This window comes from Mustela putorius, unplaced genomic scaffold, assembly GCF_011764305.1.
Source record: "Mustela putorius furo isolate JIRA1106 unplaced genomic scaffold, ASM1176430v1.1 tig00003834_pilon_pilon_pilon, whole genome shotgun sequence".
Lineage (NCBI taxonomy): Eukaryota > Metazoa > Chordata > Mammalia > Carnivora > Mustelidae > Mustela > Mustela putorius.
Window position 1 is genome coordinate 5186212 of NW_025421987.1, and position 15314 is coordinate 5201525.

Sequence of the window (15314 nt, forward strand, 5' to 3'; positions counted from 1 at the left end):
TGACTGAGCCACCCAGGTGCCCTCATATCTATGTATACTTTAATTCTATTATTACTTCTATGAAAATTTGTTTTATCCAGAATGTAATTTTTATCCTCAACCTAATTTTTAAATCTCTGTTTAGGGATATGGGTATACCCATTTCTCAACAAATACTGAAATTTTCTTTTACTTGTTCCTTATTTGTATTTGCTTTCTAATTTGAAAATTATTACATATATATTTGTATATATATATATATATATATATATATAATAATTTTATTTCTTTGGGTTCCCATAAGAAGAAGCTCTAATCTCCATTTGCCCCATAAATCAACAAGTTTCACTCTAGTATCTACTTAGAAAGGCCTTTCAGGTCATGCTATCAAAAATAACATATTCACAGCTTCTGATGTAGTTTTTCTTAATATTCTGATGGATTCTAAAAGGTTTCAATTAAGATAAAATACAAAAAAAGAATGTTTTTTTAAATGCTCCTATAAAATCTCTTCTGATTTGAATAAATGTGAATTTTTGTTACATTTCCTTAACCTAAGGAATAATAAGGGGATATAACAATATTATTTGGTATTAAATGGTATCATAGCTTTTTTTTTTCATAATAAAAGTAGAGACTCATAAAGAACAGGAAACTCTACAAGAAGGCTAAGAGGTTGGCTTTGGGAAAAGTAGTTAAATTTATCTATTGCAGTTATTTCATGAGATAAACTGAGTTAGTATGGCTCTAGAACATCCCACTCACTATCTTTTTTACTCCAGAGTAAGAGGCTGCTTCCCCCCCCCCTTCCTGCCCCAGATTAGAGGAAATTACCCTGTGGCATCTGTTTTTTCTCCTTTTATTTCTTTCAAATAAAATATTACTTATTTCAGTCCAAATTTTCCTTAAAATGTTGTATTTACCACTATACTTTATAGTGCCCAATATATTTTAAATTGACACTAAAAGGAAAAAATAGTGATTAACATTATAATTATTTACTAATAGCCCACAGAACTGCCTGACTTCTTATTTTGTTCTTGCTTGGAATTTCTTTTCATATTCAAAGAAGGAGAGTGTAGAAGTTGAAGCTGGGTTTGTTTTCTGAAAGTAGGGATATAAATCATATTAGCTGGAAGTTTAGAAAACAGATATTTACCCTGTCTTCCTCAAAGGAGTATAGAGGAATAAAAAAAGGTTATAGTGATATCAACACATTTTTGTTTTTCTGAGAACAGGGTATTAGTAGCCCCCCCCTTTTTTTTTGATAGAAATAAGTTAAGGGGCGCCTGGGTGGCTCAGTGGTTTAAAGCCTCTGCTTTCGGCTCAGGTCATGATCCCAGGGTCCTGGGATGGAGCCCCACATTGGGCCCTCTGCTCAGCAGAGAGCCTGCTTCCTCTTCTCTCTCTGTCTGCCTCTCTGCCTACTTGTGATCTCTGTCTGTCAAATAAATAAATAAACCTAAAAAAAAAAAAAAGAAATAAGTTAAGGTGATGGTAGTTTGAGTTTTGTTGTTATCTACACAGATATCTGCCTATTTTTTCTGTTAATTTCTTAACCTGAAAGTCTTTATGATAAGTGATAATTTGACTACAGATAAATATTGCTGCTGTATACTCTCATAGCATCTTATGCATATCCCATCTCAGCACCTTCTTTAGTTGAAATTGCATTGATCTCTTTATAGACTTCTTCCTCACTAGACCGTGTGCTCTTAGACAGCAAAGTTCATGGTCACATAGCTTTCACACCAAGCCTAAGAACAGAATCTAAATAATGGAGTCACCGAAACAGCCTGCTAGATGAGGCTTACATGTTTCCTCCCAGGTACCTACTTAATAAGTGGGTTCACTTAAATGTCAAGCTTCATCCCAAAGTTGAACCAATATTTAAATTACTCTAAGAGGTTTGCAAGCATAGCCAACCATTTATGTCTCTTGCATCTGAACTCTCATCACTTCATTGCAATAGATTACTAGAATTCATTTCCCATCTACTTCTTTCTGAAAAAATAACCTTACGACCTTAGAAACTACCATGTTCTATAGATGAAGAAGATGATGATGATAAAATTACCGCATTCTATATCTCATTTTGTTTTCTATAAATCACATGTATTTGGCTTTGCAAAATAAAATGGTAATTTTACCTGTGGTTATAGCAAAGGCTCAAAAACAGACCTCAATATTAAATCTGTTAAGAACTACTGTTTATTGAATGCCTAAATGATAAGGACTTTTATATTTTAAACTCATAATAATCAGTCAGAGGTAGGGATTAACATTCCCATTATCCTAACTACATAGTTGGAAACCAGGACTCTGAGAGGTGCAATACATTGTCTACATTTTGGATGTTGTATATCCAAACAATGTAGAAGCAGGGATTAAATGCAGCTATTATTTTTCTTTTCTCAAATTAAAAAAAAAAAATATATATATAAGGCAATGTCTTAAATCTGTGTCACATGTAATTTAGTTTAGAATCAATGATATATTCACAAAACCATCACATAAATCAGCAAAAGAAGTTACTCAAAATTGAAAATAGGAAAATGGGAAGCCTCTAAAAAGTGAATTTTGACAGTGTCAGAGGCAAATACTTTTTCCAGCCTTTATTGTCATTATTATACTTATACCAAAACTGTTGCCACACATGCCAGTCATACTTTTACTTTCACTATATGGTTCTTAGAGATAGATGCCTCTATGGTTTCATGTGCATCTTTGACTGAACTCTTTACATGAGGCATTCATTTTATAGCAGCTCATTCCTGAAAAATACTGGAGGTTGCGATCACCTGTATAAAAATAATATAAAATCTAATAAATATAGAGAGAAAGATAATATTTCTTTGAGTATGAGTAAAAGAGCACAAGAATAAACAAAGAGAAATTTCCTTTCTTTCTTCCTTTCTTTCTTTCTTTCTAAAAATTTTTAATAAACATATAATGTATTTTTATCCCCAGGGGTACAGGTCTGTGAATCACCAGGTTTACACACTTCACAGCACTCACCATTGCACTTACCCTCCCCAATGTCCATAATCCCACCCCCTTCTCCCAACCCTCCTCCCCCCCAGCTACCCTCAGTTTGTTTTGTGAGATTAAGAGTCACTTATGGTTTGTCTCCCTCCCAATCCCATCTTGTTTCATTTATTCTTCCCCTATCCCCTTAGCCCCCCATGTTGCATTTCCACTTCCTCATATCAGGGAGATCATATGATAGTTGTCTTTCTCTGATTGACTTATTTCACTAAGCATGATACCCTCTAGTTGCATCCACTTTGTTGCAAATGGCAAGTTTTATTTCTTTTGATGGCTGCATAGTATTCCATTGTGTATATATACCACATCTGCTTTATCCATTCATCTGTTGATGGACATCTAGGTTTTTTCCATAGTTCGGCTATTGTAGACATTGCTGCTATAAACATTTGGGTGCACGTGCCCCTTCGGATCACTGCATTTGTATCTTTAGGGTAAATACCCAGTAGTGCAATTGCTAGGTCATAGGGTAGTTCTATTTTCCACATTTTGAGAAACCTCCATGCTGTTTTCCAGAGTGGTTGCACCAGCTTGCATTCCCACCAACAGTGTAGGAGGGTTCCCCTTTCTCCACATCCTTGCCAGCATCTGTCATTTCCTGACTTGTTAATTTTAGCCATTCTGACTGGTGTGAGGTGGTATCTCACTGTGGTTTTGATTTGAATTTCCCTAATGCCAAGTGATGTGGAGCACTTTTTCATGTGTCTGTTGGCCATCTGGATGTCTCCTTTGCCAAAATGTCTGTTCATGTTCTCAGCCCATTTCTTGATTGGGTTATTTGTTCTTTGGGTGTTGAGTTTGCTAAGTTCTTTATAGATTTTTGGACACTAGCCCTTTATCTGATATGTAGTTTGCAAATATCTTCTTCCATTCTGTCGGTTGTCTTTTAGTTTTGTTGTTGTCTTTTGTCCTTTGTTGTTCAAAAGCTTTTGATCTTGATGAAATCTCAATAGTTCATTTTTGCCCTTGCTTCCCTTGCCTTTGGTGATGTTCCTAGGAAGATGTTGCTGCGGCTGAGGTCAAAGAGGTTGCTGCCTGTGTTCTCCTCAAGGATTTTGATGGATTCCTTTCTCACATTGAGGTCTTTCATCCATTTTGAGTCTATTTTCATGTGTGGTGTAAGGAAATAGTCCAATTTATTTTTCTGCATGTGGCTGTCCAATTTTCCCAACACCATTTATTGAAGAGGCTGTCTTTTTTCCATTAGACATTCTTTACTGCTTTGTTCAAGATTAGTTGACCATAGAGCTGAGGGTCTGTTTCTGGGCTCTCTATTCTGTTCCATTGATCTATGTGTCTGTCTTTTGTGCCAGTACCATGCTGTCTTGATGATGACAGTTTTGTAATAGAGCTTGAAGTCTGGAATTGTGATGCCACCAACTTTGGCTTTCTTTTTCAATATTCTTTTGGCAATTTGAGGTCTTTTCTAGTTCCATATAAATTTTAGGATTATTTTTTCCATTTCTTTGAAAAAAATGGATGGTATTTTGATAGGAATTGCATTAAATGTGTAGATTACTTTAGGTAGCATAGACATTTTCACAATATTTGTTCTTCCAATCCGTAAGCATGGAACATTTTTCTGTATCTTTGTGTCTTCCTCAATTTCTTTCATGAGTACTTTATAGTTTTCTGAGTATAGATTCTTTGCCTCTTTGGTTAGGTTTATTCCTAGGTATCTTATAGTTTTGGGTACAGTAGTAAATGGGATTGCCTCCTTAATTTCTCTTTCTTCTGTCTTGTTGTTGGTGTGGAGACATGCAACTGATTTCTGTGCATTGATTTTATATGCTAACACTTTACTGAATTCTTGTACAAGTTCTAGTAGTTTTGGAGTGGAGTCTTTTGTGTTTTCCACATATAGTAGCATATCATCTGTGAAGAGTGCTAGTTTGACTTCTTCTTTGCTGATTTGGATGCTTTTAATTTCCTTTTGTTGTCTGATTGCTGAGGCTAGAACTTCTAGTACTATGTACTATGTTGAATAGTAGTTGTGATAATGGACATCCCTGCCATGTTCTTGACCTTAGTGGAAAAGCTTCAGTTTTTCTCCATTGAGGATGATATTTGCGTGGGTTTTTCATAGATGGCTTTGATAATATTGAAGTATGTGCCCTCTATCCCTACACTTTTTGAAGAGTTTTGATCAGGAAGGGATGCTGTACTTTGTCAAATGCTTTGTCAACATCTATTGAGAGTATCATATGGTTCTTGTTCCTTCTTCACATTGATTGATTTGCAGATGTTGAACCAACCTTGCAGCCCTAGAATAAATCCCACTTGGTATGGTGAATAATCCTTTTAATGTACTGTTGAATCCTATTGGCTAGTATTTTGGTGAGAATTTTCACATCTGTGTTCATTAAGGATATTGGTCTGTAGTTCTTTTTTTTGATGGGATCCATGTCTGGTTTTGGGATCAAGGTGATGCTGGCCTCATAAAATGAGTTTGGAAGTTTTCCTTCCATTTCTGTTTTTTGGTACAGTTTTAGGAGAATAGGAATTAGTTCTTCTTTAAATGTTTGGTAGAATTCACCTGAAAGCTGTCTGGCCCTGAGCTTTTGTTTGTTTGGAGATTTTTGATGACTGTTTCAATCTCCTTACTGGTTATGGGTCTGTTCGGGTTTTCTATTTCTTCCTGGTTCAGTTGTGGTAGTTTATATGCCTCTAGGAATGCATCCATTTCTTCCAGATTGTCAAATTTGTTGGTGTAGAGTTGTCATAGTATGTTCTTATAATTGTTCGAATTCTTCCCTTGTGGTCCAGTAGCTGTTTGTCCCTCTTTTGCTCAGCTTCTTTATTCTCTGTCATTTGGTCTTCTATATCACTAATTCTTTCTTCTGCCTCATTTATCCTAGCAGTGAGAGCCTCCATTTTTTTATTGCACCTCATTAATAGCTTTTTTGATTTTAACTTGGTAGGATTTTAGTTCATTTATTCTCCAGAAAGGGTTTTTATATCTCCCGAGAGGATTTCTCTAATATCTTCCATGCCTTTTTTAAGCCCGGCTAGAACCTTGAGAATTGTCATTCTGAACTCTAGATCTGACATATTACCAATGTCTGTATTGATTAGTTCCTTAGCCTTCAGTACTGCCTCTTGTTCTTTTTTTTTTTTTTTTGTGGTGAATTTTTCTGCCTTGTCATTTTGTCCAGATAAGAGTATATGAAGGAGCAAGTAAAATACTAAAAGGGTGGCAAAGACCCCAGGAAAATATGCTTTAACCAAGTCATAAGAGACCCCAAATCATGGGGGAGGATAAAGGGGATAAAGGGGATAAAAATAAAAGAAACAATTAAAAAAAAAAAAAGAAAAAATATAAAAAGAAAAAAAAATATATATATTAGATAAACTAGTTAAAAGTGTTAAAAAAGAAAAAGGTAAAAGTTAAAAAAATCAGCAGCAGAAGAAAAAAAATTGAAAAAAAAATTAAATTAACTGCAAGACTAAAGAATCATGGGGAGAAAGTCATGAGTTCGGTGCTTTGCTTTCTCCTTCTTTGGAATTCTGCTGCTCTCATTGGTATTGAAACTGCACTCCTTGGTAGGTGAACTTTGTCTTGGCTGGATTTCTTATTGATCTTCTGGGGAAGGGGCCTGTTGTAGTGATTCTCAAGTGTCTTTGCTCCTGGCGGAATTGCACCATCCTTACCAGGGGCCGGGCTGAGTAATCCGCTCGGGTTTGCTTTCGGGAGGTTTTGTTCCCTGAATGCTTTCCGTAGAGTTTTGGAGGACAGGAATGAAAATGGTGGCCTCCCAGTCTCCGGCCTGGAGGAGCCGAGAGCTCGGGGCCCCACTCTACAGTGCGCCCTCAGAGAATAGTGCCCAATCACTCTCGTCTCACTGGCCTCCAGCCATGCTCTGAGCGCACCCAGCCTGCAACCGGTTCAAGGTAAGCCCGAGCTGAGAGCTCACTCCTCGGTTCTGTCTCTGTAGCCAGCTTCCCCGTTCTAATACCTGTAAGCTCTGTGACACTCACACACCCCCGATCCTTCTGTGACCCTGCAGGACCTGAGGCCACACTGACCCCCTGTGGGTTTCACCCCGGTTTAGCCTCTGGAGCGATGTCCCTCAGCAGAACAGACTTTTAAAAGTCCTGATTTAGTGCTCCGTTGCTCCACCACTTGCCAGGATCTGGCCCCTCCCCCCACGGTCTATCTTCCCTTCACTTTGGATTCACTTCTCTGCAGGTCCTACCTTTCAGAAAGTGGTTGACTTTCTGTTTATAGAATTGCTGTTCTTCTTCTCTTCCATCTCCTGTTGTATTTGTAGGTGTTTTCAATCTTTAGATAAGCTATCTAGCTGATCTCCTGCTACCTGATGTAGTCTCAGCCTGCTACTTCTCCGTCATCTCGAGATGACGGAGTAAGATCTCTTACTCTTAAGAGAAATTCTTAAGAGATAAACTTGATCAGAAATTTCTGAGCTCTCTTTAGAGCCATTTATCTATTGGTAATTGTAAATATTAAATCAAATTGTCCCTTTCTCCAGTGTCATTCCACAACTTATATGCAGACACTAAATAAGAAAATAGTTGTGTTGATCCAAGATAAGGATTTTGGCAGGTAGATTTAATGAAGCAATAGAGGTACAGAGAATGAAGGTTACTGGCAAGAATATTTAAGGAAGGAAATGAAGAAGAATAAAGTGAAAGAGAAGACTGGTTGATATTTAATTAAAGGATAAATATAAATATAAGAATATAATCATAGTGGAAATAGTCTGAAAAGTAAGCACCTGGAGGAGAGGTGTTCATGAGAAAGCATGTGCCTGAATCTATGATTTGGGGAATGAAAATTCTAGGTTATGACTCTAGGAATGAGCAGCAGAGATAGCTCTGAGGAGGAAACAAGGAAGCAAGAGACCTGGTTATTGCTTAGATGATCAGCTACATGGACTTTTGAAATGACCCAAGATGGGAGAACTTGGCAGAGAAATCATGTTAACCAGGTGCAGAGGTATTCAGTGATGAGAAGTGAGGAGGAAGTGGTAGATGATCAAGACAAAGACCTGGGGCGCCTGGGTGGCTCAGTGGATTAAGCTGCTGCCTTCGGCTCAGGTCGTGATCTCAGAGTCCTGGGATCGAGCCCCGCATCGGGCTCTTTGCTCAGCGGGAGCCTGCTTCTCTCTCTCTCTCTCTGCCTGACTCTCCGCCTACTTGTGATCTCTCTCTCTGTCAAATAAATAAATAAAATCTTAAAAAAAAAAAAAGTTTCTTTAAAAAAAAAAAAAAAAAGACAAAGACCTGAGACTCATAGAAGGTTAATGTTAACGAGAGGGTGGGGAACTAACAGTTTGAGAGTCACAGTGTGGGATATTGAGGAGTTGGCCTCACTTCCGACCTTGATGTGCCTAGTTTGCGAAAGAATATGTAGCCTCTACTTGAAAAGGATGCAGGGAGAGTGTCTTTGGGAAATCAAGACTTAGTAAAGATCTACTGAGTTCTAAGATCTACTGAGAATGAATGTGAACGGAGCACAAAATCAGGACTTTTAAAAGTCTGTTCTGCTGAGGGTCATCACTCCAGAGGCTAAACTGGGGTGAAACCCACAGGGGGTCAGTGTGGCCTCAGGTCCCGCAGGGTCACAGAAGGATTGGGGGTGTCTGAGTGTCGCAGAGCTTACAGGTATTAGAATGGGGAAGCCGGCTACAGAGACAGAACCGAGGAGTGAGCTCTCAGCTCGGGCTTACCTTGAACCGGTCGCAGGCTGGGTGCGCTCAGAGCATGGCTGGAGGCCAGGGAGACGAGAGTGATTGGGCGCTATTCTCTGAGGGAGTGAGGAAGTGAATAAGGAAGATTTAGGAAGGAGAAGAATCTGACCTGCAGTGGGATTGTAACTGAAACCCTAATTGATATTACAGAAAACTCTGACCTGAGATAGTCCTTTTGAGGTACCCCAAAATGTGGCAGAGTGGGGAGGAGGATAGTATTTCTGCAATTCTTAGTCATTGGTCATGGCCTTCCTTGAAAGGGAACTTGAAATTTAGGTGAGGGAAGTCCATGTAGCTGAGGGCAGTTCCTAGGTTGAAGTAGAGCTAAAACTATCAGCAGCTGCCATCCCAGCTTTTATAGTGTCATCCCCAGCTTTTATTTGGCCCTGATGAGGGATCTGGGTGATACACCATACCATCCACTGTAGTCATCTTGCATTGCTCAAAGTTGGCTTTTATGTTTTCTTTTTTCTTTTCTTTTCTTTTTCTCCCTTTCTTCTTTCTTTCTTTTTCTTCTTTCTTTCTTTTTTCTTTCTTTCTTTCTTTCTTTCTTTCTTTCTTTCTTTCTCTTTCTTCCTTTTTTTCTTGCTTTCTCTCTTTCTTTCTTTTATTAAGGTTTAAGAAAAAGAGAGAGAGCATGCATAAGCAGAGGGAGTGGCAGGCAGAGGGAGAGCCGGCTGAGCAAGGCGCCAATGTGGAACTCGATCCCAGGACCCTGGGAAGATGACCTGAGCCAAAGGCAGAGGCTTAACTGACTGAGCCACCCAGGCATCCCGAATCAGCTTAGTTTTTAGAGCAAATGCACCCCATTTGGGATATGCTTCTTGAAGACCATGGTTGGTCAAATTTCCTAGGAAAAGTTAAAAAAGAAAAGTTAGTTGGATGAGTCACAACCGTAAATGAAGCTGTTGATCTAGAGTCCATAAGTGATGATCATCATACCCACTTCAAGGATTGATTCTGTATTGCTCTCACTCTTGGCTAACATGTCTGCTATAGAAGTGTCTTACCTGGAGGGGTGGCCCAGACCTGTCATCGGGAGCCATCCGAGCCACTGGTTACCAAATGCTTTTTATACTGTGATTCTTTTTTTGTGCCATTAGCATTAAAAGTGACTTGGAAGCACCCGGAAGACCTAACTCCTCTTGACTGTTAGCATTAGTTCTTCCCACTAGGATGGTGACTCCTCTTTCTGTCTGCTGGTCTCTTAGAGCAAGGAGCACAAACTAACTTTGTGGCAGCCATAGCATAAGGTTTGTTAATACTCTTATTGTGTCCCAGGTATGAGGATCTCTGGATGTGCAGAGTTTACATTTACAAAGACGGGAGGAAATTTTTCCCAAAGGTTCAGTGGAAATGATGTTAAATAGTACTACTTCTGCTTCTACTTGGCGTCTACACTTACATATTTTACCTACTAGAGACACAGCACCATATTGTGATCACTGATTTAAGTTATATTTCACAACTTGGAAGATGTCATTTTATCTTCTTTTCTTCTCGGGTTATTATCTCTATGCCAGAGCCTTACGTGTGTGTGTGTGTGTGTGTTTCCCAGCTTTATTGAGATATAGTTAACATATTAACATGTAAATTTAAGGTATATTGTGTGATAATTTGATACACATATATGTTGCAAAATGCTTATCACAGTAAAGTTACTTAACATAGTCTTCACATCACAGTATTACTATTTTGTTGCCGTTGTTATGGTGAGAACATTATAGCTCCATACTCACAGCAAATTTCAAATATGCAATATAGGATTGCTAGCTATAGTTACCACACTGTGCATTAGATCCCCAGAAATCAATTATCTTGTAACTGAAAGTTTGTACCTTTCGACTAATCTCTCCCCCTTAGCTCCTGACACCCACGTTCCTCTCTCTGTTTCTGTGAGTTCAATGTTTTTAGATTCCTCATATAAGTGATATATATTTGTCTTTTTCTGTCTGACTGATTTTACTTAGCATAATGCCATAATTTCCATCCATGTTGTCACACATGGCAGGATTTTCTTCCTTTTTACAGATGAATAATATTCTAGGGTCCCTGACTTAATATTTTTCAGCTTTATGATGGTGTAAGAGCAAAACACATTTAGTAGAAACCGTACTTCAGTTTTGGATTTTGATCTTTTGGGCTGGCGATATGTGAAAGGATCCTATCTCATGATGCTGGCTGGTGGGAGCGTACCACCACTCCCAGAGAGCCACGTGACAGTGAGAGTGAACAGCCCATACACTTGCAACTCTTCTGTACCTACACAACCATTCTGCTTTTCACTTTCAGTACAGCATTCAATAAATGACATAGATATCGAATAGTTCATTACAAAATGGGCTTTGTATTCCATGATTTTGCCCAACTGTAGGCAAATATAAGTGTTCTAAGGATATTTAAGATAGGTTGAGCTAAGGTATTTGTTTGGTAGTTTAGGTGTATTCAATGCATTTTCAACTTACAATCTTCTCCATTTATGATGGGTTGATTGGGCTACAACCCCATGAAAAGGAAGATCTACATGTTTGTGTACCTCTATATGCCACCTTTTATTTACTGATGTATTTGTCAGTGGACACTTAAATTGTTTCTATATCTTGGCTATTGTGAATAATGCTAACCTGTGTTTTTGAGAAGACAACATGCTGAGATATCAGGCTGAGAGATTCTGGGTGTGAAATGCATGAAATCATAAGTGGACTTCAAAGGTGTGTCCATTTACAGGCCACTTTTCATTTAAAGTACTTTCTTTATTCTGAAACCATATTATATAAGATCTCATGGTGGTGGCTCCAATATGCTCCAAGTCCTTACCAATAATGTTAACTGAGACTTTCTTAGGGAAAAGGAAATATATATACAAGTAATATTTATCAATACAAGGCAAAATAATTTTTTGTTCCCTTTCAGGGTAGTCAACAAGTTTCTTTTCGGTTTCAAAGAACTTAGAGACATTTTCCCTAAGGTAAAAGATAAAAGATTGCTTCTCAAACCCCCTGCCACTCAGAAGTAACACAGTAATTGACAGACTGCTTTGGATTCCAAAGGCAGCAAATTTAACAATTTGGAGTACTGTTTCAACCCATTTACAGGGTGACAGAAAACCTTGCTGGTACTGAGTGGACTTTACAGCCAGAAAAGGGACCTTTAGCAGAAAAATATATATTTGGAATATATAAATTTTTGGAACTTCAGTTTGTAGTAGTGATTACTATTAGAGACCAAGACTGGAGGGATAAAATAAAGGATTTTTTTTTAAACTTATTTATCTTTGAACTTTAAAAATAGTCTATTTTTTTTAAAGAGTCAGTCAAAACAAGTGTTCAACTCCCTAAATTTAGATTGTATCTGTCACTTGGCTGCTGGTGCACCCTCCCCTCACTTAGTTTATCCGGGGCAAGGATATACTTCAGATACAGAAAAACTTTCATAACAATTCCCCCAAAGTTTGAACTTTTGATTTTAATTTTTTTTTTCACTTTTGTCAGACATTCTTATTTCCACTCTGAGTTTTCTGCCCACGGGGAATTTATTTATTTATGCGCTTCTGTGTATTTACTGCATGATTCACTGTAACTGGTCTTCATTTTTCCATCTGAGCTAATCTGAACATGAATATAGGTTATGTGGATTTAACTTCTTTAGCAGCAAGGAGATCGAATGCAATGCCGTCATCATGTCTTTTTCTCCATGGAATTTGTGTAGAGTTTGAATGACTGCACCTACCCACAGTGGGGGTGAGGGACGTCTTTGCAGGGGCTCTGGGGTTATTACTCAAGACTCTCTGCAGGAGGAGAAAGGCGGAGGGGAATTGTCAAAGCAGCAGGAGAACGTGTGGCAGCTTTCTGTGGTTGGGGGCTGGCCAAGAGTATGCAATCCATTTACGGACCAAAGTCAGACCCTCTAAGTTTAGTGCTTATCTACTTGACCTTGCTGACACCTCATTATTGCAGGTTCCCATCTTAAAAATGATGTGCAGGGGCACCTGGGTGGCTCAGTGGGTTAAAGCCTCTGCTTTCGGCTCGGGTCATGATCGATCCCAGGGTCCTGGGATCAAGCCCCATATTGGGCTCTCTGCTCAGCAGGGAGCCTGCTTCCCCCCTCTCTCTCTGCCTGCCTCCCAGCCTACTTGTGATCTCTGTCTGTCAAATAAATAATAAATAAAATCTTAAAAAAAATGATGTGCATTTGGCCCCTATGATCTCACTTCCTCCTCTGTCTTTTCTCTGTTACTTAAATTGTTATTCCCTGTCTTCTACTTTTCACAATAAGCCCATTAATTTCCCTCTACAGAAAGATAATACTCTATCACCTTATCTCAGAAATGGAAATGCCAGGGCAAAACAGAGCTAGAAGAAGAGAAGAAGGAGTATTTGATTTTGAAAGCAGAAATATATCTCAAACCTCTGAGTTTAGCTTTGTATATGTCGTTGGGGTTTCAACTATCATAATAATAATTAATCACTTTGCAATACATCTTGCAAAGGAGGATTGTAAATTATTGAATCTGGAACTGATTTTGGTAACTAATCTATTTGCTTCATATATGAAAAAAGAGATGTAGCAATATTAATCATATTTCTTATGGCCATACAGTCCTACAAGGAAGACATATTGTAATCTGGAGCAGACATAAAATAGGATTGAAAGCTGGTTTAGCAGTGGTAAGGTCAGGCTCTCAGAGTGACCTTTAGTGTCTAAGATACACAGGCCACTGAGACAGAGGCAGTCCAGAGTCCTGGGTGGATATATATAGGTCAGAAGATCCTTCTCAGTCCATCTTTAGGGCCACAGACTTTCTGTGAACACCTTTTCTGGAAATTTATTGTCAATAATGACACTAGGCCTCATCTTCCCAAATTTAATCCTGATGTTAAAGAAAGCATGCTATACCAAACAAAAATTTTCTAACTCTGCATTGGAAAGTGCTTGTTTTTATTCAGGGTTCCATCTTCGGGGTGGGAGTGCCAAGAGAGAAAGAGAGAAGAGGAGAAAAAGACCCTTGGTTCATGGGTAGCTCATTCCCAGGATATTCCCATAGAGAAGTTATGTGAAAATCATCCAAAGGACTTTTCCAAACTACATATAATTTGCTCAGAATTGAGGTCTATTTCCTCCAATAATGTTTCTCAACCCTGGCTGTATATTATATAATCCAGAGAGTTCTAAAAGACCATCTCTGGCCAGGCCCCACCCCAGACAAATTAAATTAGATACCCACTGGATGAGATCTAGACATCAGTATTTAATATCAAAGAGATTCTTGTGTAAAGGGAGTCGAGAACTCGAGAACCCCTTCCTGGAGCAACGTGTGTCTAGGGCCCCTGTTCTCCCATGAAAATCCCAGCCATTTTGAGCCATGATTACTAACTGAAGAAAGTTCAAGCAGAAGAAAATCTAAGAACCATCACTCTCTCTGTTTCATTAAGGATGGAGCAAGAGCCTAACTTAGGGCCAACACAATGATGACCAGGAAATGGAATTAAAAATATAATTTGCCTAGTTATCACTATTATTGCAAAACAATATTAATGAATAAGTATTTCTCTCACATTTATCAGAAATAAGAGAAGTATTTGCCATTTTATTTTAATAGCTATATTTATTTTTGTGAGAAAGTAGTATCTTTATATGTGAAAATTTTAGTTTCTTGAGGTCATCATCACTATTGATATTAAGTAATACAAGTGAAACATTGCAATAAATTTAAAGGAACAGGGAACCTAGACTATTTTTAAATTTATACAAAATGGGAGAGCCACACAGTTCAAAATTATATTGCATATAAAAATAAGATTATTTAAAATTTACCTCTTTATATTATGTTAAAGCACCTCATAATGGAGAGAAATTGCTTTACATAAGGAAGCAAATGTACAAACAGATGCTAATAACTGTTGATGTAAATTGCTTAGATAAGGTTCATCCCTATAAATATTTTCTTCTTTTTTTAAATGTTTGTTCTTTCTTTCTTTATTTATTTGACACACAGGGAGAGATTACAAGTAGGCAGAGAGGCAGGCAGAGAGAGAGAGGGAAGCAGGGTTCTGCTGATCAGAGAGCCCAATTCGGAGCTCAATCCCAGGACCCTGAGATCACGACCTGAGCTAAACCACCCAGGTGCCCCATCCCTATAAATATTTTCTAAAAACATTAAATTGAAAAATATATTTCTAAAATTTAAAATAGAAAATGATCAAGAAATAAAAATTCTGTATTCTGGATGTTCTTTATGCTTCTATTTTTTACAGCAGGATTTGGCATTCTCTCTCTTCTGTGATCCCTTCTATACCAGAGATTCAAAACTGGGGACAATTTTGTGCTCTCCCCAGCAGACATTTGGAAATACCTAGGGACAGTTTTTATTGTCACACCTGAGGGAACATGGAGCTACCGGCATTTTGTAGGTAGAAGCCACACGGGCTGCTAAATAACACCTGAGGGAACATGGAGCTACCGGCATTTTGTAGGTAGAAGCCACACGGGCTGCTAAATATCCCCTAGTGTGGGCAGCTTTCCAAAGAGACAGTGATCTGGCCAAAGTGATCACTGAGGCTTCGTTGTCTTTTTTTT